Raw genomic sequence first — 27,129 nt, forward strand, 5'->3', positions numbered from 1 at the left:
AATGTTCCCTACTGTATCACTAGAATTTTTGGTATCAGGCACAGAGTAAATGTTCTAAATATAATAAGTATTTGTTTCACAAAGTATTAGTTAATTTTTTTACTTAGCCATTTTAATTCAGTGACCGCCATCACAATTCATCTATCCCCAGTTACAAAATCCCTCGGGATAGGTACTTCTTACCATGACTATGCCAGTATTTCCTACTCTTTCAATGTCAAGTTAGTTTTTTTCCATCCCTTCCCCAATTCTGCTATTAGTTCTCAATAAGAAGTTTGAGTCAATTCCTCTTTAGCCATTTAATCACATCCTGGCAGCTTCAGTTTGGCTTGTCCTATCCATAAGAGCCAAATACTCTCACTACAGAGCTCTATTTCTAGGAGTCCAGCAACCCTGTTCTTCTCCAAGTCTTAGATGGGACCTCAAGAGTTTCAGCTTCTTTAGATTCATTCACAGGACTTGTATATTAACTTGTAAAGGAAAAATGCTTAGCAAGTGCTTGTGGATTGAGAGTTACTGATTGATCATTTGGTACAAAGAACCTAAAATAAAAAATCTTTGTTCTAGACGATTTAATAATAGTGAGCACATACTATTGTTGCACTGTACTGGGGGCTGGAGCCAGAAAAGATGAACAATACACAGTCCTAAGACACTGCCAAGGGACAGAGTGTTCAGTGCAGGAATTAAAACATCCCACAGATAACTAATAAAGTAAATTATAAGAAGGGCACTGAGATAGAGGAAAAAATTCTCAAAGTCAAAGAGAATAGAGAAAAAAAGATTCTGAATGTGTGATAGGGGAGGTGTTAGAAAGGAGACAGCATATAAGAAACCTTTGAGAATGGAGAAGAGAAATATTCAGAACTGAATTAAAATGTGAATAAAAATCACGTGAAAATTACAGAGATGTAGCTAAAATAGTACTTAGAGGACAATTTATAGTTTCAAATATAATTATCAGGAAACAGGGTAAGTTTTAAAATAAATGAGCTAATAAGCATTCAAATAAAAACATTGGGAAAAAAAATCAGAGCAACCCAAATTATCAAAAAGAAGGAAATAAGGTAGAAGTCATAAATTAGAAAACTATAAAAACAAAATTAAAAAATTATCAAAACCAAAAGATAGTTCTTTAAAAAGGTTTGATGAGATAGACACCTTCCAAGACTGCCAAGAAAAAAAGAGGGAAGATACAAATAAAACATAATATAAAAGTAGAAATTAGGATAGCTACAACTGAGGTTTAGAAATAAAATTGGAGAATGTTTTGATAAAGGGAGATGGGAGAAGACATTCTAGGAAGAGGATACAATGTGAGCAAAGCCTGGGGGTAGGCCTGCATGTGAGACAAAAGAATTGATTCAGTATAGGAAGTTGGGGATGTCTGTTGAGAAGTGTGAATTACTGCTGGATGGAGAGCCAGGGTCCTAATGATGAAGCCTCTTGGAAGCCAACTTGTGAACAGGGCTTTAGAAATAGAACGCCAGAAAATGATAGGGGCAAGGGAGAATATATATGGATTGGGAAGTGACCAGAAGTGTGTGGGGAGATGGGACTAGAGAAGGGCAGTGGGGAATGGAGAGGTGTCAGATGCTGCCAAAGAGTCAAGCCAGAAGTCCCTGGATTGTTTATTAGAAGATGCACAGTAATGCTCAAGATAACAGTTTCAGATAGGGGTGAGACTGCAAAAGAGACATAAAAAAATTGGTTGAGGGGTTGTTATAGCTTATATGTTCTTTATTGTTTCCAAAGCATTTTTCATCTTATTTGTGGCACAGGCAGGTAAGGAAGACTGTAACTTGTCCAAGTGACAAAAGAAGTCAATTTCTTTAACATGATCAAGACAGGAAGTTAGTTATTTGAAAACATCAGTTAATTCACAATAGCTAAGACACGGAAACAACCTAAATGTCCATCGAAAGATGAATGGATTGAGAAGATGTGGTACACAGATATAAAGGAACACTAGTCAGCCATAAAAAAGAATGAAATAACACCATTCGCAGCCACATGGACGCAACTAGAGATTATCACGCTAAGTGAAGTTAAGTCAGAAAGAGAAAGACAAGTACAATATGATATCACTTATATGTGGAACCTGAAATATGTCACAAATGAACCTACCTACAAAACAGAAACAGACTCCAGGACATAGAGAACAGACTTGTGGTTGCCAGGGAGTGGGACAGACTGGGAGAACGGGTTAGTAGGTGCAAACTATTACATTTAGAATGGATAAACAACAAGGTCCTACTATAGAGCACAGGGAACTATATCCAATCTCCTGGGACAGACCATGATGGAAAACAATATAAAAAAGAATGTATATATGTATAACTGAGTCACTTTGCTGTAGAGCAGAAATTGACACAACATTGTAAATCAACTACAATTTTTTTAAACAAGAAAATATCAGTTAAAGTAAGCACTCATAACAACATGACACATGTAAAACATTTTTCTTTTCTTTGGCCACTAACTGCCTGAATTTCATTCTCTGGTAATCAGCCATTGTATGGGTCCAGGTTACACAAGGAACATGAGAGAGAAAACTAGATACCTGCTTGCCCAGTTTTCCTTGCAGTTCAAGAAAAGGCATATGAGCTGGGCTCTGCCAACCAGATAAACCTGTGCGCAGAGGCAGACTCAGGAGCTCGTGATGTGAAAGGGGAAGAACGGGAGCTCACTTTCTCTTTGGTGGGGTCAGAAGAGGTCGTGGCCACTTGGTGGAGTACCTGACACTGAGGTAGCTTTAGTGATGGTGGAGTTAAGGTCCTGGGTGATCATTTTATAATGCATAGAAATATCAAATCACTGTTATGTACCTGAAATTAGCACAGTTGTAAGTCAATTATACTTCAATTAAAAAAAAAAAAAAGATGGAGTTCCCGTCATGGCACAATGGTTATTGAATCCGACTAGGAACCATGAGGTTGCGGGTTCGATCCCTGGCCATACTCAGTGGGTTAAGGATCTGGCGTTGCCATGAGCTGTGGTGTAGGTTGCAGATGCGGCTCAGATCCTGCGTTGCTGTGGCTCTGGCATAGGCCGGCAGCTACAGCTTCGATTCAATCCCTAGCCTGGGAACCTCCATGTGCCTCGGGAGTGGCCCAAGAAAAAATGGCAAAAAGACAAAAAAAAAAAAAAAGAAAGAAAATGAAAGCAAAGCAAAGACCAAAAAAAAAAAAAAAAAAAAAAAAAGAAATTAAGGTCCTGGCAAAGAAGTCACATGTCATCAAGAGCTCAGAAGAGGTGGCATTTTCTCGTCAGACCAGTTCTGAAGTTTGGTGTTGGGTGCTGTTCAGAAAACTCAACCTTTATCCCAGCCCTCCAGGTCTCCCAACAATTCTGCCAGCTACCTAACAATTTTTCTGCTTGGTCAGCCAGTCACTTTCTAATACTAGGATCTAAGAACCCTGACTGATAACACATTCATAAAATAAAAGTCACAAATTTTACTCTAAATCCTACGGGTGTATATTCATTCGCAAGTCATACAACCAGTTGAAAGAAATTCCTCTAATATATAGACAAGGTGAAAATAGGAAAAGTTTTAGTTTGATAAGCTCTTAGGCATCATTTTTTAGATTTATTAAAACTTATGATGTTGCTAGGTGAAAGAAGCAGGATATAAAATAGCATACATGCTGTATTTTCATTATGCACATAGCAAGAGATAACACCGTAATGTTAACATTCATTACCTTTGGCTAGTGGGATAGTGAGTGATACTGATTTTCATCATCTTGCTTAGGTACGGTTTTCTACCCTGCATGCATAACTCTCGTATGATAAACAGTCATTTTAGAATATAGAGAAACATGTCTGGGCTTTTTTTTTTTTTTTTTTTTTTTTTTCTGCTGATCATTATGCTCTCTGTTTTTAGGAGCAACTTCCTTCCCAAGGTCTGATGTTCCCACGAGGGATTTTAAAGGAAACAACCCTCCCCCACCTCTCTGGCCCCACCCTACCCCACTCCTCAACCTTCATTCCTTCTCATGGGAGAGGCTGTGTCTCGTGGGATCTGGGAGAGTCGGAAGAAGTCCTGAGGCTGCCTAGCTTCGGCCCTTCCTCTCTGTCGCCTCTGCCTGCCTATAGAGAAGTATTCTGGGATCTGCTCTCTGCCTCTCAGTGGGCTTACAGGCATGTGCTGCCCTTGTGCTGGCAGGGCGGAGAACATGAGTGACATGAATTTCAGAGAGCCCTTGGCAGCTGCACACCTAAGGCACAGCTTCCAACCAGCTTTATCAGTAACAGAGCTCCATTTGTCTCTTGCTTTTGTTCTCTTCTGGTACCAGAGTAGGGAGGGGAACGAAGGGTGTGATTGAGAGGTTCTAGACTGGCCCAGGTGGCCAGGGACCCGTGATTAACGCTATTTCTCTAGGTTTCTCAGTGCCCTCCAACTGCAAGTCTGAGGACACGGGGGAGCACTGGATGGTAGACGGCTCCTCATGACCTCCTATAAATGGGGAGAAGACAGGCAGCCACCAATGTGCTGCCAATCCAGCCTGCAGCCTCATTCCCATCATTTCGTCAGGAAATGTATCATTACTCAATATTCAGAGCCCCCACCCCCACCCCAAAAGGACCAAATGCCTTGGTTACAGCAATATATAACCTGTGCCATCAAATAGAATATCTGAAGCCAGGTCCCGAGGTTTCACTGGCAGCAAGACGTTTTAACAGGATTACAGCTCTTTTTGTTCAGAAAGCAGGCACTGTTCAAGGCTAGAAAGCTTACCTATGGATCTTAACCTTTTCTTTCACAAAGTATATGAAAAGGAAGCAAATCATGGAATCTCAAATCTGCAGTTCTACCCTGGATATTTTATTATTCCTCACCTCCCTCAGATAAAGTTTCATAAATCACTGTTCTTAAAATCAAGCCATAAAAAACACACCCATCTTCCCAAGAGATTATCAGGATTTTGCAAAGTAGCTGGATATGGCAAGTGCTTTAAAAACCACAGAAAAGGAGCCAGCCAAATTCCAAATATTACATGTAATCTCCATCTGACAGCTTTCAGGGTAGACAATAACCAAAGTCAATCATTTGTTTCTCAGGTTTCCTGACAATATTTTTCTCAACTTTATTCTTAAGTGATTACTTAAGGTCATGAAAGCAACAGTTTAAGATACACATGTCATGTATACAGAAAAGATATACAGATATACAGAAAAGCAAAACTCAGAACAACCAAGCCTTAAAAGCTGCTTCCTTTGTGCATCAGAATGCATGCTATTAAAATATTAAGACCCAAACACACTAAAGTTAAATAGTACTATTGAGTATCTAAAAATCTTTGGGTAAAATGTTTCTGATAGCATTGTTTTTTAGGAAATCAAGCAAAAGGTGCCAAATGACCAGTGAAGCTCAGGATAAATTATTTTTAATAAGACAGCAGACTATTGAACGGGATTTTGGTGCCGGTTTCTTCAAGATTAGGAACATGGGAGTGATTGACAATGGTGGGGTTTGATGGCTGGGCAACACTGATGGCCCCAGTGTAGGTCTGAATCCTGTCCCAACCCTCTGTGACTCTGGGTCAGAAGTTGCAGGCCCTTCAATGTCTTTGTTTACAGTGTCTGTACAGATAAAGGGCTAGTCCTCTGCTAGGAAGAGCAGAGCATGGTTAAAGGTCCACCATGCTGCTATTCACAATAGCCAAGACATGGAAATAACCTAAGTGTCCATCAAAAGATGAACGGATAAAGAAGAGGTAGTGTACACACACACACACACACACACACACACACACACACACACACACTGGACTATTACTCAGTCTAAAAAAGAATGAAATAATGCCATTTGCAGCAACATGGGTGGACATAGAGGTTACCATACCAAGTGAAATAAGTCAGAAAGAGGAAGACAAATACCATGTGATATCACTTATATGTGGAATCTAAAATATAACACAAATGAACTTAAATACAAAACAAAAACAGACTCATAGACATAGAGAATAGACTTGTGGTTGCCAAGAAAGAGAGGGGGTTATGGGAGAGGTGGTGTGGGGGTTTTGGGTTAGCAAATGCAAACTATTATATATACAATGGATAACAACAAGGTCCTACTGCATAGCACAGGGAACTATATACAATACTCTATGATAAACCATAATGGAAAAGAAGTTTAAAAGAATATATTATGTGTGTGTGTGTAAAATTGAATCATTTTGCTGTACAGAAGAAATTAACACAACATTGTAAATTAACTCTACTTCAACTGAAAAAGACCCCCCCCCCCCCAAAAAAAAAGGTCCACATGCTGGCTCCCAAAGTTCAGCCACAAGACCTTGGCCTCATCATTTCTCACCAAGAGTAATGTTCTTAGGGAAAATCTAAAAGGAGATAAGAACAAAGTTAGGAACAAAGTTATACCAGAGTCTGGGTCATAACACATAAAAGGGTTTAACTTCACAAAAAAAAAGTTACAAGGAGCACTGGAATAAGCTGCTCTAAGAGATCTAAAGCCCAGGACATTTTTCCATTTAATCAGCAAGTGATTCCAGAAATTTTACTCTTAGCAGGTTTACATGTAAACATATTCATAAACATTTTATACCAACCATGAATCTATTTTTCTTTAAAACGGGTGATCAAATACAAAGTGATCAAACATTTAACAAATTTTCATTTTAAGAGTTTGGACCACTGGTGCTATGATAGAGCTCTGTGGTTTCAGGACTACAGATGCTGTTCAGAGAGGGTCTGAAGCACTGAGAAAGGGCAGTTCAACTAGGCTAACTCCCAGCTCTCTGCACTATTCCTCATCCATGCTGTCTTTTTAAAACAGCACTTGATCTATCCCAACTCAAGGCATCCCTGTGGATTAGAACTTCATTCTAGAACTGTGATGCTTGGTTAGCATCATCTCTAGTCCAGACCTCTCCTTAAGGTTCTAGATGTCTATATCTAAGCAGCTACCTTGTGCCCCTCCTTGCAGGCTTCACAGACACCTTAAGATAAGTACTTTCCCCGCTCCTTGCTCACCCTCCCAATGAGTCATTCCATTCTCCATTTCTTCTTTTTATGGCTGCATCTATAGCACATGGAAGTCCCGGGCTAGGGGTCGAATCAGAGCTGTAGCTGGGGGCCTACACCACAGCCATGGCAACAAGGGATCTGAGCTGCATATGTGACCTACACCATATCTTGCAGCAACACCAGATCCTTAACCCACTGAGCAAGGCCGGGTATCAAACTCGCATCCTCACAGAGACAATGTCAGGTCCTTAACCTGCTGAGCCACAGTGGGAACTCCCATTTTCCATTTCTTATTTCAGTGACAGGAAACCCCATTCCTACAGCAGCACAAACAAAACCTAGGAGTCAGGGGTGATACCCCTGATTTCCTTGCCTCCTATATCCAGTCCTTCCCCAGATCCTGATGACTGTACCTGCTAAATCTTTCCAGTCTGTCCATCTCCCAGATCTTCTGTCAGCATTTTCTGAACCACCCACGCCCCCTTGGGGTTCTGTGATGGGCTCTAATGTGAAGCACCTTCCTTGTCGGAAAATGTTTACAAACCTGCTCTCCCTTTTGCCCTCTTTCCAATCTACTCTCACAGCAAAGCACACGTCTGATCATATCTTTCCTTTATCTGAAACATTGAAAAGGCTTCCTATTGTCCTCAGTGTCCAGCAAGCTGCCCACACTGTCCCTTCCAGACACCCCCTCCCCTTCCCAGGGACCTAGTGCACCCTCTCCCTTCTGCCTGGAGTTACGCCCTCTTCCACCTCAGTGACTTCCCCACACAGAGAAGTCCCTCCCAAGTGATCCCAATAGGACTGGCTGCCGGTCACACGCAAGCACTTTCACCTTTCTTTCATGGCACTCATCAGTTGTAATGACAGCAATGACATGTACATGGTTTGTGTGTGTGCCTGTCTCCTGTGCTCAACTCCAAATTAGCTTCCTGAGGAAAAGGGCCCTGTGGGCTCCATTCCAGTCACCTGTTGGGCCTCACACAGGGTTGGCACACTGTCCATGAGCAGTAAATATGTGTAGAATGGATGTGATGGACAGTGAATGCTGAGAAAGCAGTGCTCAGATCATGGTGGTTAAGGCCTCTCTCTCTGGGGATCATTCTCTTGCCGCACAAAAGCCAGATTTTCAGAGCCTCAGAGGGTCTGTAGGAATATTCAGGCTCTTTTCTTAACAGATTTCCCCAATATAACCTAAGGGTTTAACAAAGGAGGAGGAAGGGATTCTTTCAATGTGATTTTTTAAGGCAGTGAGAACAGGTTGGCATCCTTTAGGCATCTGATTAATGGAATTTGTTCAAGTAATAATAAATATTTTAACTGCAACAGCTTTAATCTAAACTGAGAAAATGTCTAAGAATTGAGAAAGTGGGAATGCTCTTTCCTACAGCCTGCTCTTCTATGAATAAACAGAAAGATGAGAGAATGAGTTAAAAGGCAGTATGGTATCATAGTTATATATGTACACTGGACCTTGACAACCTACTGGCTGTGTGATCCTGGGCAAGTCACTTGAGCTCTCTGTGCCTCAGTGTCCTCATTTGTAAAATGAGGTATATGATTATAGCATACTTTATGAGGACTAAATGAGCTAATTATATTAAGTGCTTTGAGCAGTGTTTTATGTCACTTACCATGAGCAATACATAAATGTTTACCATTTTATTACTACTAGGTGTTTTTTTAAAGCTGCTTTACAGTATTCTGGCTAAAACAAATATAATCTGGTTATAATGGGAATCAATTAACGCTTAAGAATAAGATGTTTAAAATTAAAATATGCACTGGCTTGTTTTGTTGTACATAAAACTATTTTTAATGAAAATATTTTGAATGCATAACCTTGTTGATTCAGATATAGCAAACAAAATGCCTGTTAGTAGATGGTTGTTGGCTTCTTAACAGAGCTGACAAAAACATTCTTCAAATATGCATGAATAACCTGTTCAGTACCCAGTGAATTCATAAGCATATGCTTCATTTACCTCTGATATATAAAGTTAACAAAATCATATTCTGTTAACTGAGTTAGACAATAAAATTAATGAGAAAAAATATCAACAAAGCACATCTCTGCCTTAAAGCAGAACATGTATACCTACATCTGTCCCTGAGTTGTGAAGAGGATGTGTTAAGATTATATCAAACAGAAAGGTATTTACAAAAACAATTGCTTAAAATGTTTCCAACTGGACACACAGCTATCCCTCTGATCAAGGAACTCCACTCCTAAATACATACTCAAGAAAGAGGAGTGAAGACAGAAAGTCATATACAGGAATGTTTACAGCAGCTTTGTTCAGAGTCAAAAACTGAAAATAACTCAGATGTCCATCACCAAGATAACAGGTTAACAAATCATTAGGTATTTATACACATGAATAAAATACAGCAACAAGAAGAATGAACCAGTGATGCATGTAATAACATGGAGGTATCTTATAGACAGCAAGCCAAGGAAAAGAATCAGATGAAAAGAAGCACATATGTGAATCTTTTTATATGAAGTTCAAGGATCGCCAAACCTGACAAATGAGGATAGAAGTCACAACAGTGTGTACTTGGGGGAATGAGGAACAGGTACAGACTGGGGGAATCTATGAGGTGCTGGCAATGTTCCACATCCTGATGTGGGTGGCAGACACACAAGTTTATCCACATGGAAAATTCTTCAAACACTACTGAAGATGTACATGCTTTATGTACTTTACTGTATGTGTTTTACTTCTATTAGTTAAAAAAAATCTTCCCAGCAAGTTGTTTGTTTGTTTGTTTGTTTGTGCTTTTCAGGGCCGCACCCGCAGCATATGGAAATTCCCAGGCTAGGGATCAAATCAGAGCTGCAGCTGCCAGCATACACCACAGCCACAGCAACTCAGGATCTGAGCAACGTCTGTGACCTATATCACAGTTCATGGCATTGCTGGATCCTTAAGCCACTGAGCGAGGCCAGGGATTGAACCAGTGTCCTAATGGATACTAGTCAGATTCATCACTACTGAGCCATGACAGGGACTCCCCAGCTAGTAGTTTATATCACGACTGATTGTACTATGATTTAGCAAAATTGGCTGCCACGAGTACTTCTTGTGTTGTTGGAAAGTTGGCAGAGCGCTCTCCCCACATACACACCAAACCAAGGGTCATGGACTGAACGGCATGCCCCACCCCGCCACATGTTGAAGCCCTAGCCCTCAACCTGACTATACTTGGAGGTAGTCTTTAAAGAGGTAATTGGGTTAAATGAAGTCATAAGGTTGGGGTCCTAATCCAAAACAACTAGTGCCCTTAGAAGAAGAGGGAGAGACATGGAGAACATGTGCTCATAAGGAAAGACCATGCGAGAATACAGTGACTAGGTGGCTGTCTGCCAGCTGAGGATAGAGGCCTGTGGAGAAACCAAACCTGCCAACACCTTGATCTTGCACTTCCAGCCTCCAGAGCTGTCAGAAAGTTAATTTCTTTTGGACAAGCCACTAACTCTGTGGTAGTGTTTTATGAGAAAAGGCTCCCAGAAACACTCTGGGAGATTGACACAGACCCTCTGGAGTTTGTGGGACCCAGGTATTGTTATCTGACCCTTGCTGTGAGAAATCAAAAAGCTACTCAGAACTAGCAGGGCAAAGAGAGAGGGGGCTGGGCTTGCAGCAAAGAGCAATGGGATGTCTGTCTCTTGTGGGCTCTACAGAAGCAGCCTGCCTGAGCTGGAGGAGGTGAAGTTTAATATCAGACACACTTAGCACAACTACACACCTACCAGAATGGCTAGAGCTAAGTGAGTGGTCTGAGACCAGGTGCTGACAAGGATATCGACCAACCACAGCTCTCAGAAGCTTCTGTTGAGGGTGTAAACTGGTACAACCACTTTGGAAAACCTTTGGGCAATATCCCTAAACCTAAACATACACTTGTTCTACAACTCAGACATTCCACTCCTACAGAAAGGAATACTTACGTGCACTAAAATAAACGTTCAAGAATGTTCACAGTGAGACAACCCAACTGTCTATCAACAGAAGAATGGAAAATAAACTCAGTATATCCACCTGATGGATTACTAAACAGCAATAAAAAGGAACAACCTACTGATACATACAAAAACATGGATGAATCTCTAAAACAATACTAAACAAAAAAGTCAGACACAAAAAGTTACATACTCTTTGATTCCATTTATGTAAAGTTAAAAACAGGCAAAATTGTCTATGGTTACACTTGGGGTGTTGGTTGATATTAACTGGGAAGGGACAGGAGGGAGCCTAGGGGGCTGCTAGGAGGGGCAGGATATGTTCTGTATCTCATCTACATCCTAGTTATATGGGTTTTACATTTTTTTTTGGTCTTCTTTATTGGAATATAGTTGATTTACAATGCTGTGTTAGTTTTGGCTTTCACTGCAAATTTTTTAGTCAAGAATGAGACAGGAGTTTGGAATTTTTATTAGTACACGGGACTCTATTATATGATCCATAGACTGGATTTAACTTTTTGCCACTCAAGAGAGGGAAATCTAAGGGACCTGCCCAATGCATTTCAGTGGGGAAGAGAAAACAAGTCTGTTCAGTGGGCCGTGTGAGAACTGGGGAGGGTTGCTATCTGCATCCTACTGAACCTCACCCATCTGCCAAATCTGTTACATACAGAGGCAGTTTTTTTTTTTTTTTAAATTTCAGAGTCCCTAAATAACAAGGTAGTGTTTTGGGAGCCTGCCTGGGTTATCACTACGTTTCCGTTTACTTGTTAACTGCCAAGGTGAACTCTCATGTCATAATATGGGAACCATAGTTCATTCCGACATCCACGGTTTACCTTGTCTGGTGGTACTGTACAAAAATACTGGGGAACACAGAAGTCCTCTTGCTTAGCCCAAAGACAGTAACGGCAACCATTGGCTCATGTCACCAAGCTAATGATTATAGCAGATTGCAACTACTCCTTTTGGTTAATATATCATTTTACTAGGCCGTACTAAGATTGGCTAATTCCCAATTATTGGTCTACTTTCATGATGTTGTAGTAATATAAATATTTAAGCATTTTATATGCACATATGTATGTATGTGTATGTATATATATGTGTGTGTATATGTAGTCATACACTCAGGTATGTTTTTCATTCTAAAATTCTACTTCAGCTTTTATTTTGAGTAGCTCCTTGTTAAATGTGGCAACTTGACCATGCACATTTTTATCCTTTTCTCTCAAGACCCTACTTAAATTATTATAAAGGCATAGATAAGGTATAAACCCACCAAGAGAATGGGAGGGAGAATAGTCACAAACAAGAGATTTTAATACATTTCTTTGGAAGTGACTGGACTATAGAACCCCAGGGATACAGACCTAGCAAAGGATGGAGGTGCAGAAGGCTCTGGAAACAGGCGATTCACTGTAACCAGACAGTTGGATCCCAGCCCTCTGCTCGATGGGACAACACACACACCACCAGAAGCCAGCAGCTACTCCTCAGGAAAGAGACTGGTATTTGGGGATTCCCAGGGAAGCAGCTGAATTGGCTTGCTGGCTGAGCACCCCCAAGAAGAAGCCACTGGTCTGGTGGTGGACAATGTTGGGGTCACAGCTAGATCTTTATCCAGATAACAGTCAGCACCTATGAGTCCTCCGGGGAGAGCTATCCTAGCTTTGCCTTTTCATGGAAAGAACCAGAAATACCTGAGAATTTATGTCCCTCTCCCCACAGTCCCCCCTTTTATCCCCAGGGCCCTTACCCAGTGACTGTCAGGTATGGGTTATGTACCACCAACCCCACTGACTCTGGTGGGGACAGCCCTGAGTCCACATCACACTAGAGCTCTGCTGCCCCCTTTCCAGGCTCCAGGCTCCTCCAGGAGTATCTCCTTAATAAAGCAGCACCTGCATGCACCAACCATCTTCTCAGTGTTTGCTCTGGGGAGCCCAACCCAAGACCTCTACAAACCCTGCCAACTATACAGACCTCTGGCCATCTTTGGCACAGCCCTAATATGAATAGACAATCCACAATGGCCAGACATTAGCTGAAAACACCCGGTGTGGAAGGGAGCCATTCAAATAAGTCATGAGACGTAAACAAGCCCACTGTAATTTCCCAAGTGGAATAAAGGGGTGGTGGTGATGGTAAGAAAGGAAAAAAATTAAACTCAGAAAAAGAAGAAAAGGTAAGATTCACTGTGCAGATAACATAATGAACGAAAGCTTAATCATCCACCTTCATAAGCACAGTGTCTTACTTCATCAAGAGGAGTCTCATTCCACACCAGGAACTGCAGACAGATGGATAATTACCAGCAGCACCCCCTCCACCTTGCAGTTCTCCAATAAGTCTGCTCCCTACCCCCACCCTCTCTGCCTCCATCCACTGAGGGCAATTTTGAAAATAGTCTCTGCACCGCCAGTAAGTGGTATGTTGTGTCTCACTGGAGCAGCTCAGACATAACAGGGAACAAAATCCTGAGCCCCACAGCCTCCATTCTTCCCCAAGCAGGCTTCAAATACCTCACATGACTTAAATGTAATACGCACTTCTAACACTGGCTTAACCTCCTGTCTTCAAGGCTAGAGAGCACCTATCAGGGCAACAAGAATTTATGCCAAGTAGAAAGCACACTTTAAAAAATTTTTTATGCCAGCCATATATTTTCCCTAGGTTATTATATTTTTGGCAGACTAAAAAAGATACGCATTTATTTGAAAGCTGATCTAATTGTTCTTTTCCTAACAAATTTTAATAAGGGGTATACACTATTAATGATTTTAGTTCCAATGTTCTAGCATATTCCTTTCTTCCCATCCCTTAAATACACGGACGTGCACACACACACACACACACACACACACACATATAATTGGCTGATGACAGAACAGAGTAATATTTTCATAGACTATTTGGAAAAATAACATACACACACACACACACACACACACACCACTGTAATTACTCCATCTAGTTTCTGCCCACATCATTTTGAGAAGAAAATTTTAGATGATACATATATTCCTATACTTCCACTCCAGAGTCTGTGTACCTGCTAAGAAGTAAAACAGAAGTAGTGTTTAAGGCTTTGCTCTTAAGAGATGTAACTCCTTGGTCCATGTTGAGGAAGCACAGATGAAAAGATAAAGTACATTCTATCATTCCATCTTTTTTATAGCCAAGTGCAGAGTTCTGGCCTCTGAGTTAAGTTTTGGGGAAAGGGAGTTCCCTGGTGGCCCAGTGGTTAGGATTCGGCATTTCCACTGCTGCAGCCCAAGTTCAATCTCTGATCTGGGAACTGAGGTCCCACACCAAGGTGCTGCAGGCTGTGGCCAAAAGAAGAAAAGAAAAAAACTGAGGGTCAGGGGGAAAGCACAGCAAAAAGCAGGGCTGCTGGCAGCTGAGGCACAAGGCACTTCAGCCTCCAGAGTGACAGAAAGCCCCAGGGACAAAAAGCTAAACGTTTGGCCACTTCAATTATTCTCTAATAAGCCCTTTTTATGCTGAAATGCTGGTTTTGTTTCTTGTTTTCCCTTTCTTTCTTCCCTGGCATTCTTTTCCTTTTTTGGTTAACAGCAGGGGAGAAAACATGATTCCTAAAGCCCTTAAATTTAATTGCAAAACGTTAACTCAATCATTCCCCAAATTTACTAGGCAACAGGAAGAATTTCCTTTAAAGATGAAAAATGAGATACATAGAAAAGCAACAGATTTTCTTATCCCCGTTTATTCCCTAAATATGTACTACACACATGTGTATGGGTCTGCAGAGTATCATGTGCTATTCACCTTTCCAGTGCTAAAGGAGATGAAAACAATGCTGGTGGGTGGGTGTACACTGTGGAAGGACAAGAGAAGGATGGAATAAAGTGAGTGTGCACAGCTGCAGTCCAAAGTGAACTGGGGTTGCTCGCTAACAAGTGGTTCGAAGTGCTATGAGCATTTACATCAGGAGTCAGCATGCTAAATTCCATGAGACATATCTGGCCCAGTGCCCGGGAGTTGGGAGTGGCTTTACATTTTTAGATGGCTGGAAAAAAATCAAGAGAGGAATCAAAATTTTGTGACAAGTGAAAGTGATACGAAATTCAAATCTCAACATCCATAAATAAAGTCGTATTGGAGTTCAGCCCTGCTCGTTGGTTCACACAGTGCCTACTGCTGCTCTTGCACTATAGCAGCAGAGCTGAGAAGTGGCGACACAGGCCATGCACCCACTTAACCTATTTATTATCTGGCCCCATGCAGAAATAGTTTGCTGACCCCTGGCTTAGAAGAGAGTGATATCACCTCTGCCCAAGGTCATTATGAAGGAAGTGACACATCTACCTTACTTTCCTATAACTCCTTCTATCTCATGTGATCCTCCCAGTGGCCCTGTATAGGAAGAGAAGAGAAGGGCAGGTTTCATTATCCCCCCTTTTACAGCTGGGGATGCTGAGGCTCAGCCCAATCTAGAGACTTGTCCAGGGTTGGCAGCACCACATTACTTCTGTCTTGAATCTTTCCACCCCATGGTGTGGAGATTGGAGAGATGCTGGTACAACAGTTACACACACACACACACACACACACACACACACACCCCATGTGAAATAAGGGCATTATAAACAAGGGAGTCCAGCTGGGCGGGGGGGGGGGAGGCTTCTGCCAGGCAGCAGGACAAAGGACACTTGGGGACCAGGAGCTATTGGGGCCTTCTCCTATCCCTGGACCTCAGGGGAGTCCCTGTTGCCCTGTCCTTTAGTCACGGAGAGCATCTCTGAGGGCCTCAAGTCCCGTGTGTAATATAAGTCCTCTCCTGATGTGGTTATGAAGCATGAGATGAGTATGAGAAGCAAATGAGTTAACTGTGTATACTGCTCAGCACAATGCCTGCCACTTTATAGCTATGACGTTAACCTGCTTTCATTCACTGGGTGGGTAAACTACTGGACTTTTAAAACGGAGACTGACACGTACTTACATGAGACAACAGGAGAGCCAATAAGAGTCCCATCACATGTGAACATCAGACTAGGTTAGACCTTTGCTCCACCCAATGCTATAGAAATATTCCACCAGTGGAACAAATTCTTCCTTCTTTAGGACAACCCCCTCCCCCAGGTATTAGCTCAGGGAAAAAAGATTCTTGTACCTTCCAGTTATCGGAAGAAAAGTGGGTGTAAAAACTAGTTTCACATTTAGGAAGAAATATACTAGGTTGAAAGTGGGAATTGAGTAATTGAACTGAACATTTAGAACTCCTGAGGTTGAGGGTGAGGCTTAGGAAACAAGCAAAAAGGGAGGAGGACAGGAAAGAACTGTGAGGAGAGACCAGCCAGACCCGTGAGTGGTGATCTTGCAAGCCGTGAGTTTGCACAGCCTAGGAAAGTTGCTAGACTTCAGGACCAATCCATTCATCTTACTCCACTTTCCACACTAATCACTTCTTTTTTTGGAAAAAAAAAAAAAAACATTTACTCAAAAAATAAAGTTTCCCTTTAGTATTATTATGACCTCATACACTCACACTACCAAATATCCAAATATGCTAATGATTTGAAACAAATTTTAAAGAGCTCTGATGTGAAATTATTTCATACTATAAGGAAATCAGCGCTCTTCTGATGGCTTTAATACAATAGAACAGTGTTTCTTAAACTGCATGTCAGGACCCATTAGAGCTGAAATGAGTTTAGCGGGTAGACAACCGTATAGAATAGAACAGAATAGAACAGAAAGCATCCAGATGTGATACACATAATAAAGGACAAGTATTGTTGAGTGAAACTTTTGTTTCAGTGATATGTTTGTGTGTGTGTGTGAGTGTGGGTGTTTACACACACTCATCTATATTGCTAGACCGTGATGTAAACTGTATTCTCACTAGGGACCATGGTCAAACAAGTTTAAAGGCAGGAATAGAGTGTGAATCCAGAATAAAAATCCTAATTCATTGAATAGCCATGTGAAGAGATAATTATTCTATTGAATGGAATGTCTTTAAATGATAAGCTCTTCTGCATTTAAGTTATGTTGTGATTTATAAGAAAAGGATTTCTGCACATCTTGCCAAGTATATCTCTTCTTTAAAATAAAGTGTATCTGTCAAACAGAATTAATCTTGGGATACAAAATTTATCAAAAGTCAGAAACATAAATGGTTACATTGTTCAGAATGATGGCTAATCCCTTGGAAAAATACATTGGTGTATTTTTCACACTAATTAATCCACCATGGAGCAGGAGAGGAGGAGGCTGGAGAGAAGACTTTGCAGGAAGGGATGTTTTACCACCACCATCCTCAATAACTTCCCATGGTCCCTGGGCATGTGCAAAAATAAGATGAAGAGTTCCCACCATGGTGCAATGGGTTAAGAATCTGACTGCAGCAACTCGTGTCACTGCAGAGGTGAGGGCTCCATCCCCAGCCTGGCTCAGTGGGTTAAAGGATCTGGCATTGCTGCAGCTGTGGCACTGGTTGCAGCTGTGTTCGGTTCAATACTTGGCTGGAGAACTTCCATATCCACGGGTGTGGCCATAAGATTAAAAATAAAAGAAAACAAAAACAAAACAAAAATAAGATGAGATTTCTAGTTCCTCCAAAATTAGGTTTTGGAAAAGAGAAAGACACCTTGTGTTTAACTCCATGTAAAGTCTCCCATGTTATGAGGTATTCTCTCAATTACTCCCTTCTGAATGCCAAAAGCAAAAAGGTTATTATCTCCAAGACAACAGGAATGGAAATAAAGCAATTCATTAATGCTAGATGTGAGGGCAACTGATTTTAAAGGGAGAAACAGTGTCAAAAACATTTACCTAGTAAGACTGAATGTTTTATGAAAAGGAGATGTATGTTTCAGAGGTTACTTGAGAACTATTTGAAGATAACCAGAAACAGCTGAAATCAATACTAGATAGGGATGCTTATGAAGGTCACAGGATGAAATACAAGAGATGAATGAATGAATAAGGGGAGCCAAGATTTTAACACCAATTTAAGCAAATATTCTTCACAACTGCATGTATTGTATGTCCTTAAACAAGTCATGAAGAAGTGCTCAGTTGCAGATATCATACACACATATATATATCTATAGGAATAAAGGGGAAAAATGATTGTTCTTATGCTGTGCGAATGGGCACACATAGCTTAGAAAGTCTGTCGTGGCAACATCATATGGAAATTCAAGAAGCACTATATTTCAAACAAATTACATAGAAATGAATATGCCAAATGCGGCCTAATGATCAAAAAGACTCTGAAGTCAAAGAAACATATGAAACATTCGAATAAATGATTTAGTAAAATGTGAAGGTAGAAGAATGTCATATTTTTACTAATTTAGATAATGTGATTTTAAATATATGCAAGTAAATTAACAAATACAAGTAGACGTTTCATCCTTTATGTCCCTAAAATATCCATAATCAAGTTGACATAAAACCTTTTAAAAGACCATCTCATTGGAAAATTGGGGATCATCTTAAAATGCAAGGTACCTTACACAAAGGGCATATGTGGTGATATCATCCTGAATAACTGAGGATTGTCAAGAGTTGGCTTGTGAGCAAACTTGAATGGCAGGAAGCTGCTACAATCCTAAAATAAAATACCAGTAACTGGCATCAAATTCTTCTCTGTAAAGAATTCCCTATGATGTCCCTGACCATGTGGAACAGTACTGTGACTGCTGCCTCAAGTCGCCTCAGCCTACTTCTGAGACACCTGTAGCTCTGAAAGAGCTGCCCACTGGCAGCTGCCTGCCTCCAGCCTGCTCTGCTCTCTGCTTATTTACCCAAGGGCTTTCTCTGGTGCCTCCAAAGCCTGCTCAGGCTAATCTTGGCAGCACTAAAATGTTAGGAACTTAATGCCCCCAGTATTAAGTGGTGAATACAATCCCAGTTTCCTCGCTGCTTGGTGGACAATCGTAAAGAATGGAACCTCCATTGTGCACAAAGGTAACCTGCTCATTAACTTGCCTCTTACTGGTTTTCCTTCCTTCTCTGTCTCATTTTCTGCAATCGTTCAGGTATGCTTCTTGGGATCACTCCCAAAGAGAATACTTGTACCCAAGTCCCTGTCTCAGGCCCTGCGTGCATAAACTACTTAGCATCATGTGGTGATTTTGCGTCCTCTTTGAAAAAACAACTGTCTGCACAAATCAAGGTGAAGAGTTTTACCCTCATTCTTCACACCTAAATTGCTTAGATCTTTGGAAATGTCTCATCCATTCCTTACAATAAGTATTTAATGATCTCTTACCAATGCAAACTTTTTCTATGGGTTGTAGGGTATGCTCAGATAAACAAAATAGAGTACTAGTTTCAAAGACCTTAAACTTGAGAATGAGGCATGAGGACGAAGAAGAAAAGAAGCCCTATAACTAAAGAAGCTTCAGGCCGCAGAAGAGTGATGTGCACTCCAAGACAGGGGCTACTTCTAGTTAACTACTGTTTCATCACTACTTAGAGCCACTTTTCAAATTTTCTAACTTAAATGTTTGATTGAGGACACCTATATTTCCAAAACCCAGCAGTGACTCACCCACAGGTCAGCCCAAATGTGGGACACAGTGATGCAGCTTATAGGCCTCTGATTCAATACCAAAAGGCAAAGCATCACATCGTCCGGCCCCTAAGTGCCCTCTTCATGTATCACGTGTGATACCACATGGACACGTGAAGCAAGGCAACAAGTCAGGCTTCCTTGATCATGCCAAGCACTTCCCAAATACTTGCATAGCTTACTCTTCACCTCTTTAAGCTCTCTCTGCTTGAGGCCTCCTCTGACCACCCGATATAAAATAACAGCACATCTTACACTGTCATACTCAGCTCCTTCCTTGCTTTCTTCACAGAGCTTGCCACCACCTGACATATATTTGCTTATTTATTTTTTGATCTCCTCTTACTGAGAGGTTGTGGGAGTAGGGACTTTCCCCACTGCTGAATCCCTTGGAACAAGAACAGTGAATGACCAAAAAAAAAAAAAAAAAAAAAAAAAGCATGAAATAATGTCATTTGCAACAACATGGATGGACCTAGAAAAGATCATATGAAGTAAGTCAAAGACAAATGTCATATGAGATCACTAATATATGAAATCTAATAGAAACGATATGGTAGAACTCATAAGACAGAAACACTCAAAAATTTCAAAACCAAACTTAGGTTGACCAAAAGGGAAATGGGGCGGGGATAAATTATGGGGTTGGTATTGATATACACACACTATTACTTATGGAATATATGGGTAATGGGACCCCCTGAATAGCACAGAGAAATTTACTCAGTGCTGTGTGCTAGCTTGTTTTGGAAAAGAATCTGAAAAGGAATGGATGTATCCTACATATATATGTATATGTATAAGTGATTTACTTTGCTGTATGCCTAAGATTAACACAACTTTGTAAGTCAACTGTATTCCAATAAAATTTTTAAAAATAAATACACAAAATACTTCTTTGAATAGTGCAGGCAAAAAAAAAATGAGAGAGAGAACAGTGAATGTCAGAGAGAAAGTGCTCATTGAACATTTGCTGAAGGAATGAATAAATGATTTCATCAGTAGAACCTCAAGATCATCACTCACCACAGCTGAATTTCCATAAACTTGTCTGGAATCATGACATGACCATATAACTCAAGGGTCTAAAGGGTTCAAAATTATCTAGTGAAAAAAATATTTATAAGGCTTCAGTGTAGTAGATATGAAAAAAATAAAAGTTTTTATTCTATCATAAACTTGAATAGGCCATGGAATACAACTCATTCAATGTCCATGGTATAAACAGGAAAAAATCCTAAAATTTTAGATCTTAGATACTACTGTACCTACCTTACTAAAAAAATAAAATAATTTATTCATGTGAGAGATATTTACTGAGTGCTTACGATAAATATGGTGTTGGGTGAAATGCTGTATTTGCTTTTCCTTTTGTCATACTTGCAATTATAGATAGGGAAAACTCATCTTTTTTTTTAATACGTATATTTTTCCCTTTATTTTATTATAACCTTTATTTATTGAAGTCAGCAATCCCTGAGAGAGAACAGTCACAGGAACTACTTCGGGTGGAGTCTTTCATTCAACTAATTTTAAAGGCAAATATTTTTCTCTTTTCAGTGAGTTTAAGGGAAGGAGGAACCACTGTATTTGACAACATTTCATGATCACTTTTACAAACTGACATAAGTAGTTGTCAAACTCTAACCATAGACAGCTAATTAATTTTACTACATAGTCATGCTCTCTAAAACCAGGAGGCCCTCAGAGCCGGGTGGTAAACTTTTATTCACCCCTAATTGACTCACTGCTCCATTTCTATAGCATATAGTCTAAGTCTTCGTTATTCTACCATGGCCTCAACTTGCTCACCACTCTTTGACTTGACCTGGAAGACTGGGAGAAATTCTTTTCCTTCTACCTCCAAGTTCCCATTGCTCCTGCCTCAAAAGAGTCCTTTTGCGTTCATCCAGTGTGCTCCCATCTTCTTGAAGATTCCGTTCCATCAGTTTAGCCTCTCCCTTACATTTTCAACTGCTCTTCCCTTCAATGGTTTCTTTTCCTCTGCTTATAAAGTAGGCTCAAGTTTTCCTACACTAAAGCATTATTTTTCTACACTATGCCCTGCCCTGGATGTATCACCTCACTTATTAATTAAGTCTGTCCTCACTGCCTTCCATATGCATCATCCTCCATTCTTCAACCCCTCACAGCCTGACTGCACGGCCACCACGTTCAAAGACAATTAAGGAAAGCCAGGGGTCAAATTCAATGGCTTTTCTTCACTGCACCTTCACCCACTTGGGCGAGCCGTAAGAATGATGGTGCAACCCTCACCTTTTCCAGCTTCCATAACATCATACTACTGCCACCACATTTCTCTAGCTGCCCCTTGTTTAGTATTCTTCACACCCTTTTTTTTTTCTCTTTTCCTCTCAAACACACAGACATTCCTTATCTTTTGCCTCTTCTTGCTGTTTTCCCTATTATCCATTAAAATCACTCCTAAGTAGATGATTTACAAATCTCTCTTTGTAGCTCTAACCTCCCTCCGTGACTTACACCTGTATTGTAGTCCCTTCATCTGGACAAACCTGTCAGACCCAAAATAAAATTTATTTTCCCCCCTCTTCCTCATCCTCCTCTGAAGATCCTTCCTGACAATGACCCAATCATTCTCTCGGCAGAGCCTGACAATGACCTTGATTTCCCTGCTCAGGGTTCAGATTATTCCTGCACACTGTCTCTTGAGTCTTCCCTCTCCCCTTCACTCCCACTGCCTCATTTCCTCTTATCCCTGATTTGACAACAGAGTCTATCTAGTCTCACTACTGCCAGTCTTTCCTCATTTCATTACATCCAACACAATGCTTCAAGATTTTCTCCCTGAAGCACAGTTCTGGTCTTGTCAACCCTCCTCCTCAGAAGCTGCTAAGGTTCCCTGGTAGTTACTGAATACAATTCATATACAAGGCGTCACACAACCTTGACTGACCCTCTCTTTCTTACCTTACGTCTCATTACGTTTCTGGCCATCTCCTGCACTCCAGCCAAAGTGCTATCATTCTTTTTATTGAGAAATAATTGACACACCACTCTGTCCTCTGTGAGCACACACTGAGGATAAATACGGTATTGAGTGAAGTGCTATATTTGATTTTCCTTTTGCCACACTTGCCATTTTAAAGGCCACCACCAGGTCTTTGCTCTGCTCTTCCTTCCTGAGTATGCCTTTCCTTCCCTGCCAGCTCAAATTCCTCCACTCAGAGTCTCCCTCTTTCAAGTAATCTTTCCTGATTCTTCCTTTTGAAGTCATTGTTGTATCCTGTGAACTCCTACAGCTCTACAAGCAGATAGCTTTTTCAGCATTTAATCATTTTCCACCATTCTTATAGTTAGTTACATGAACGTCCCCCTGTCTCTCCTTCCAGGCAGGATCTAAGTCTCCTTATTCCTCAAATCTCCAGGCCTCATAACATTTCCTGAGCCCTATCCAAAAGCATACAGTGCCTGAGATGTTGTAGGCAACTAACATGTTTGTAAATTAATGACAGTAACCCAAAGGGTTAACTTTGGATTTTGGGGCATGAAATTCTCTCAATTTTAAGAACAATTACTTTTTCCTTGTGGAAGTTAAGTCCCACCTCCTCATGGTACCAGGGTTTATTCCTTTTGCCCTCATAGGTCGATTTTCAAATGTCCCTTATTTCTAAGTCTTCCGAAAAATATACTTCTTTAAGAGACCCAATGGTGGCAAGGAAAAGAATTAAGGCTTCTTTAAATGAAGAGAATGCATCCATGCAAAACAAATGGCTTGCTGCAGACCACAGCAAAAGGTACAACTATTTCTCAGACTGAATTACAGGATTCAAGCTATATCATTAACCTTAATAGTCCCAACTTTAGGAAGCTAAGTAGTGCATTTTAAAAATTATCACAGTTATGTCAGAAAGAAAATCACTAATTCTTGAGTCATCAACTGTGCTGTTGTATAATTATTCTTTTTCAAAACAGTTTATTTATCTTGATAATTAATAATATTCTTAAACTGTCTTATTAGACATTTACATCTCTGAATTTTACCTGCAGATATAAAGATGCCAACTATTTTTTAGAAAATCCAAAACCTCTGAGAATGCCTTTTACACTCCAAAGTACTTTTCTCAGGAAGAAATCAGCAGAACTAATGAGAGTGAAGAACTAAGAATTAAAATTCATTTTTATAAATCTATCCTTAAATCCTGGATGCAGTCCAACAACCTCCCATTAAAATTTTACAAGACTTGACTTGACGTGGGAAATTTAATGTTCACAGCTCCAAGAAAACCCGATCTACAGATCATCATTAATTAAGAGAAGATAAATGGGAAGAAAAAAAATATGTGGACAGCCCTATTATTATTTTCCTATTATTATTTTCAATGCAACTCCTGCAAAAAGAAAATAAAACGATTTTTTTTTTAAAGAGAAAGAAAGCTCTGATGCCAATGTGTTGTATACTTACTTGTGTAGCTATGACTGCTTACAGGCTTTTCAAAAGGATCAGGGCAGCCAGTTTGGATTCCGACAGCAATGCAGTAGAATTTAAGGTGTTATGATTAAAATATGTTCTAAGCAGGTTAATCTAGTCTCATGACATTTTAATAAAGAAATATCAAGATACTAAGTGGAAAGGTACATTCATTTCTATAAATACCGCAGGAGAAACACAGGAGCAGGGAGCCAAACTGCAGTGGACACATATATGAATATGCTATCTCCCTTCCTATCGCTCTCTACCCAGCCCCACACAAGCCTATCTTTATCACGCAGAGACAATTAAACAGCTATTGACTCTGGATGCAATTCTGTGTCCTGGCTCCCACTGGGTGACTTATTCCCAGCCTGACATTTTCCAAATTCCCTACTAGCAGGCTACATTGACTACGCACTGACCTGGGACCTCACCACCATGAGTCTTGGGGGATTTCAGTTCTGGAATAATACATGGTACCACCTAGTCATTGTGAAGCCTGGAAGAGTAGATGACACCAGGAGTAGAAATAAAGTATCCCTTTTCCTAAGGAAAACGCCCTGCCTGTGTGACGTTGACCAAGGAGGGTACCAAATATTTCTCAGTAGGATCTTTTCGTCTTTTAAATACCACCCCTCCCATCTCTTATACACACATCTAGAGTTCATGCTACAAGAATAAACATAAAGACCATATTCTTCAGCCATAAGATTTCCAGTATTTAAATGTGGAAGAAGAAGGTCTAGTTGACATTCAAAGTTGGGGGAAAGAGAGAGGGATGTGGCCATTAAAGACCCTTCTCCTTCAGGTCAGACCAGAGATAAACAATAGAAACTGCAGTGTCAGGGCATCTAAGACCCTTACAGAGCAGGGGCTGAACAGAGGAGAGGTGTCACAGGATGGAAGCTCCCCTCAAAACCTTTCAGAAAGCCCAGAAAGGGTAACCATTACCCTCTTTCTCTGCCATGGGTCCAAAGCCACAGTCACACTTCCACATCCCCATGTCAAAAGACATGTGAGAACAGGGGGAAGTGAGGGTGAGTGAGGAGAAGTGAGAATCCCCACACCCGGCCATCCACGGGGCAGGAGCAGAACAGAGAAGGTACTCAGAGTTGCAGGATGGAAATAACAAACAGTGTCCCACAGTAAACGGGTGACAGCAAGTCGGGGCACCCGCAGATCTCTGGATTTGGAGAGCAGTTTGAGGAGCGTGGACACAATCACACACATACACAGATTCACACACATGGTATTTTACAAATCCGCACCCACCCTGCTGTCTCCCTCCACATTCACACACCAAGTGCCTCCTGCCCACTTCATCGTTGCCATCACCACACTCTTTTTCACAGTCAGCCAAGAGCTGAGGGTTCCTAGCGGGGATTCCTGGAAATGTCGTCCCCCAACACCTTTCATTCGCCATCCCCATCCCTTAGGCTCTACCTTTTACACACACACACACACACACACACACACACACACACACACTCCTGCCATGACTGTCATCAGGCCCGCCGCTGTCCCCAAAGCACTGCATTTCAGCAAGCACCGGACACCCGGCATCCCAATTCTCAACGCCTCCTTCCCCCGCCCCGTTAGCTCCGTGGCTAAAGGCACTGCCCTCTGGATGTCGCCGGCTGTCCCCTCTTATCCGCACTATTGTTCCTCGCAGCTCCTCTCGCGCCCGGGGGCACCCTTCCGCTAGGACCGGGGCTCAGTCGGGGGCAGCATCAGCGCCGGAGAGCCCCCATTCACCCACCCCTCCCTGGCGGTGGTACCTTGCTTGACAGCTGGGTCCGCGGGCCCGCGGGAGCAGGCGGCGCTAATGACAGCGTTGGTGCCAAGCCTGGGAATAAAGCTCCACTCCAGCCGCTCCTACCTCTACTGCCACCATCTTCTCCCGCCGCCGCCGCCACGACCTCAGCCTCCCTCGCCAATCTCGGGCTAGGGCTCTGCAGCCGCCGCTCGGGCCCCTTCGGTCCCGCGGCCCCACCCCCTTCTCCCCACCCTCCCGCCCGCCGCCCGCCCCTCGTGACGCGCGCCGGGGCCGAGCCGGCCGGCTGGAGAGGGAGGGTGCCCCGGGGAGCGCGCGCGCGCACGCCGCGTGCTAGGAGCGCCCTGCCTCCCACGCCCACCCGCGCGCACGCGCGGCGCGCGAGCCCTAAGCAGTTGGGCGGTGTCCTCCACGCGCCGCCTCTGAAGCGCCCCGGTCCCGACGCGGGTGGGCGTGCCTGGCTCTGCTGCCTCTTGTCGCTCTTAAGTGCCTGGCTCGGGCAGGGGCGTCTTGCAGTGCGTGGGCCCCGCCGGACCTCCTGTTCTCTCCTCTGGCTGCTGGCCGGGCGCACTGAGCGTGACGTGGGGTTGTCTCCGCGAGGGGACTGATGGGGACACCCCCGCCTCCTCGGCGGAAGCCCAGAGGGGGTTCCCCGACAGGATGGGCCGCGCTGTGGGACCACGAGGTCGGGCCGCTGCTTTGGCTCCTGAGGGGTGTTCCCTTTGCTGAGTTACTACCGAGCTTCTCTTCTTCCGGCCCTGCCTGCATTTCGCTGCCCCGCGGCTGCACAAGACCCCTTCAGAAAAGAGGGTGGCTGGCGTCTCGGAAAGCGCTGCAGTCCTGCGTTGTCGCCGCCAGGGGGCGAGTCGCTCGGGTTTGAGCTGGAGCTAAACGGGCCGCGTTTGCCGCCCTTGAGGGGAAGAGTCCGTTCCTGGGGGAAGAGCAGAAAGCTTCTGCCGGGAGATGCTCGGCTTAATTTTTCTACCTGCTTCTCAGTTCTGGTTGGTCAGAATTTAGACTGTATTTGAGCCTAGCTTAGGGCATCAGTCCCAGATATGCTTGGGAGGGAATAAGAGTGGGGGTGGGGGGGAGCCTTAGCAGCAGGAACCAGGTGTCAGGTGCTGTGCGTTAATGAAAAGCAGTGGGATAGACAGGCCTCAGGGGACTTGGGCTCTGTCGACAGCCTCACCTATAATTGGCAATGTATTATGAGCGAAATCATTTCTCTTCACAGATTTCTCAGTAATAATAAATGATATTTGCACAAAGCCTTATAGTTTGCAAAGCCATCTTCATACACATATTCTCATCTAGTAAAATGAAGATAAGCCTTGATTATCTGGAGCTCTTGGGAAAGGAATCTCTTGCTACATACACCATGT

The 27,129-nt window shown here is 42.2% G+C and overlaps 1 protein-coding gene across 4 annotated transcripts in view; it reads right to left on the reverse strand.

Moving 5' to 3' along the window:
- Window positions 1–26,006, reverse strand: part of APBA1 (amyloid beta precursor protein binding family A member 1) — a 231,493-nt gene extending 205,487 nt beyond the window's left edge. The window contains exon 1 of one of the 4 annotated variants that reach the window (XM_021064677.1): window positions 25,752–26,004. The gene's annotated coding sequence lies outside the window, so the exon portion shown is untranslated. Of the gene's footprint in view, window positions 1–25,751 lie in introns of all 4 variants that reach the window. The other 3 variants (XM_021064697.1, XM_021064688.1, XM_021064701.1) reach the window with 3 other exon arrangements.

This window comes from Sus scrofa, chromosome 1, assembly GCF_000003025.6.
Source record: "Sus scrofa isolate TJ Tabasco breed Duroc chromosome 1, Sscrofa11.1, whole genome shotgun sequence".
Lineage (NCBI taxonomy): Eukaryota > Metazoa > Chordata > Mammalia > Artiodactyla > Suidae > Sus > Sus scrofa.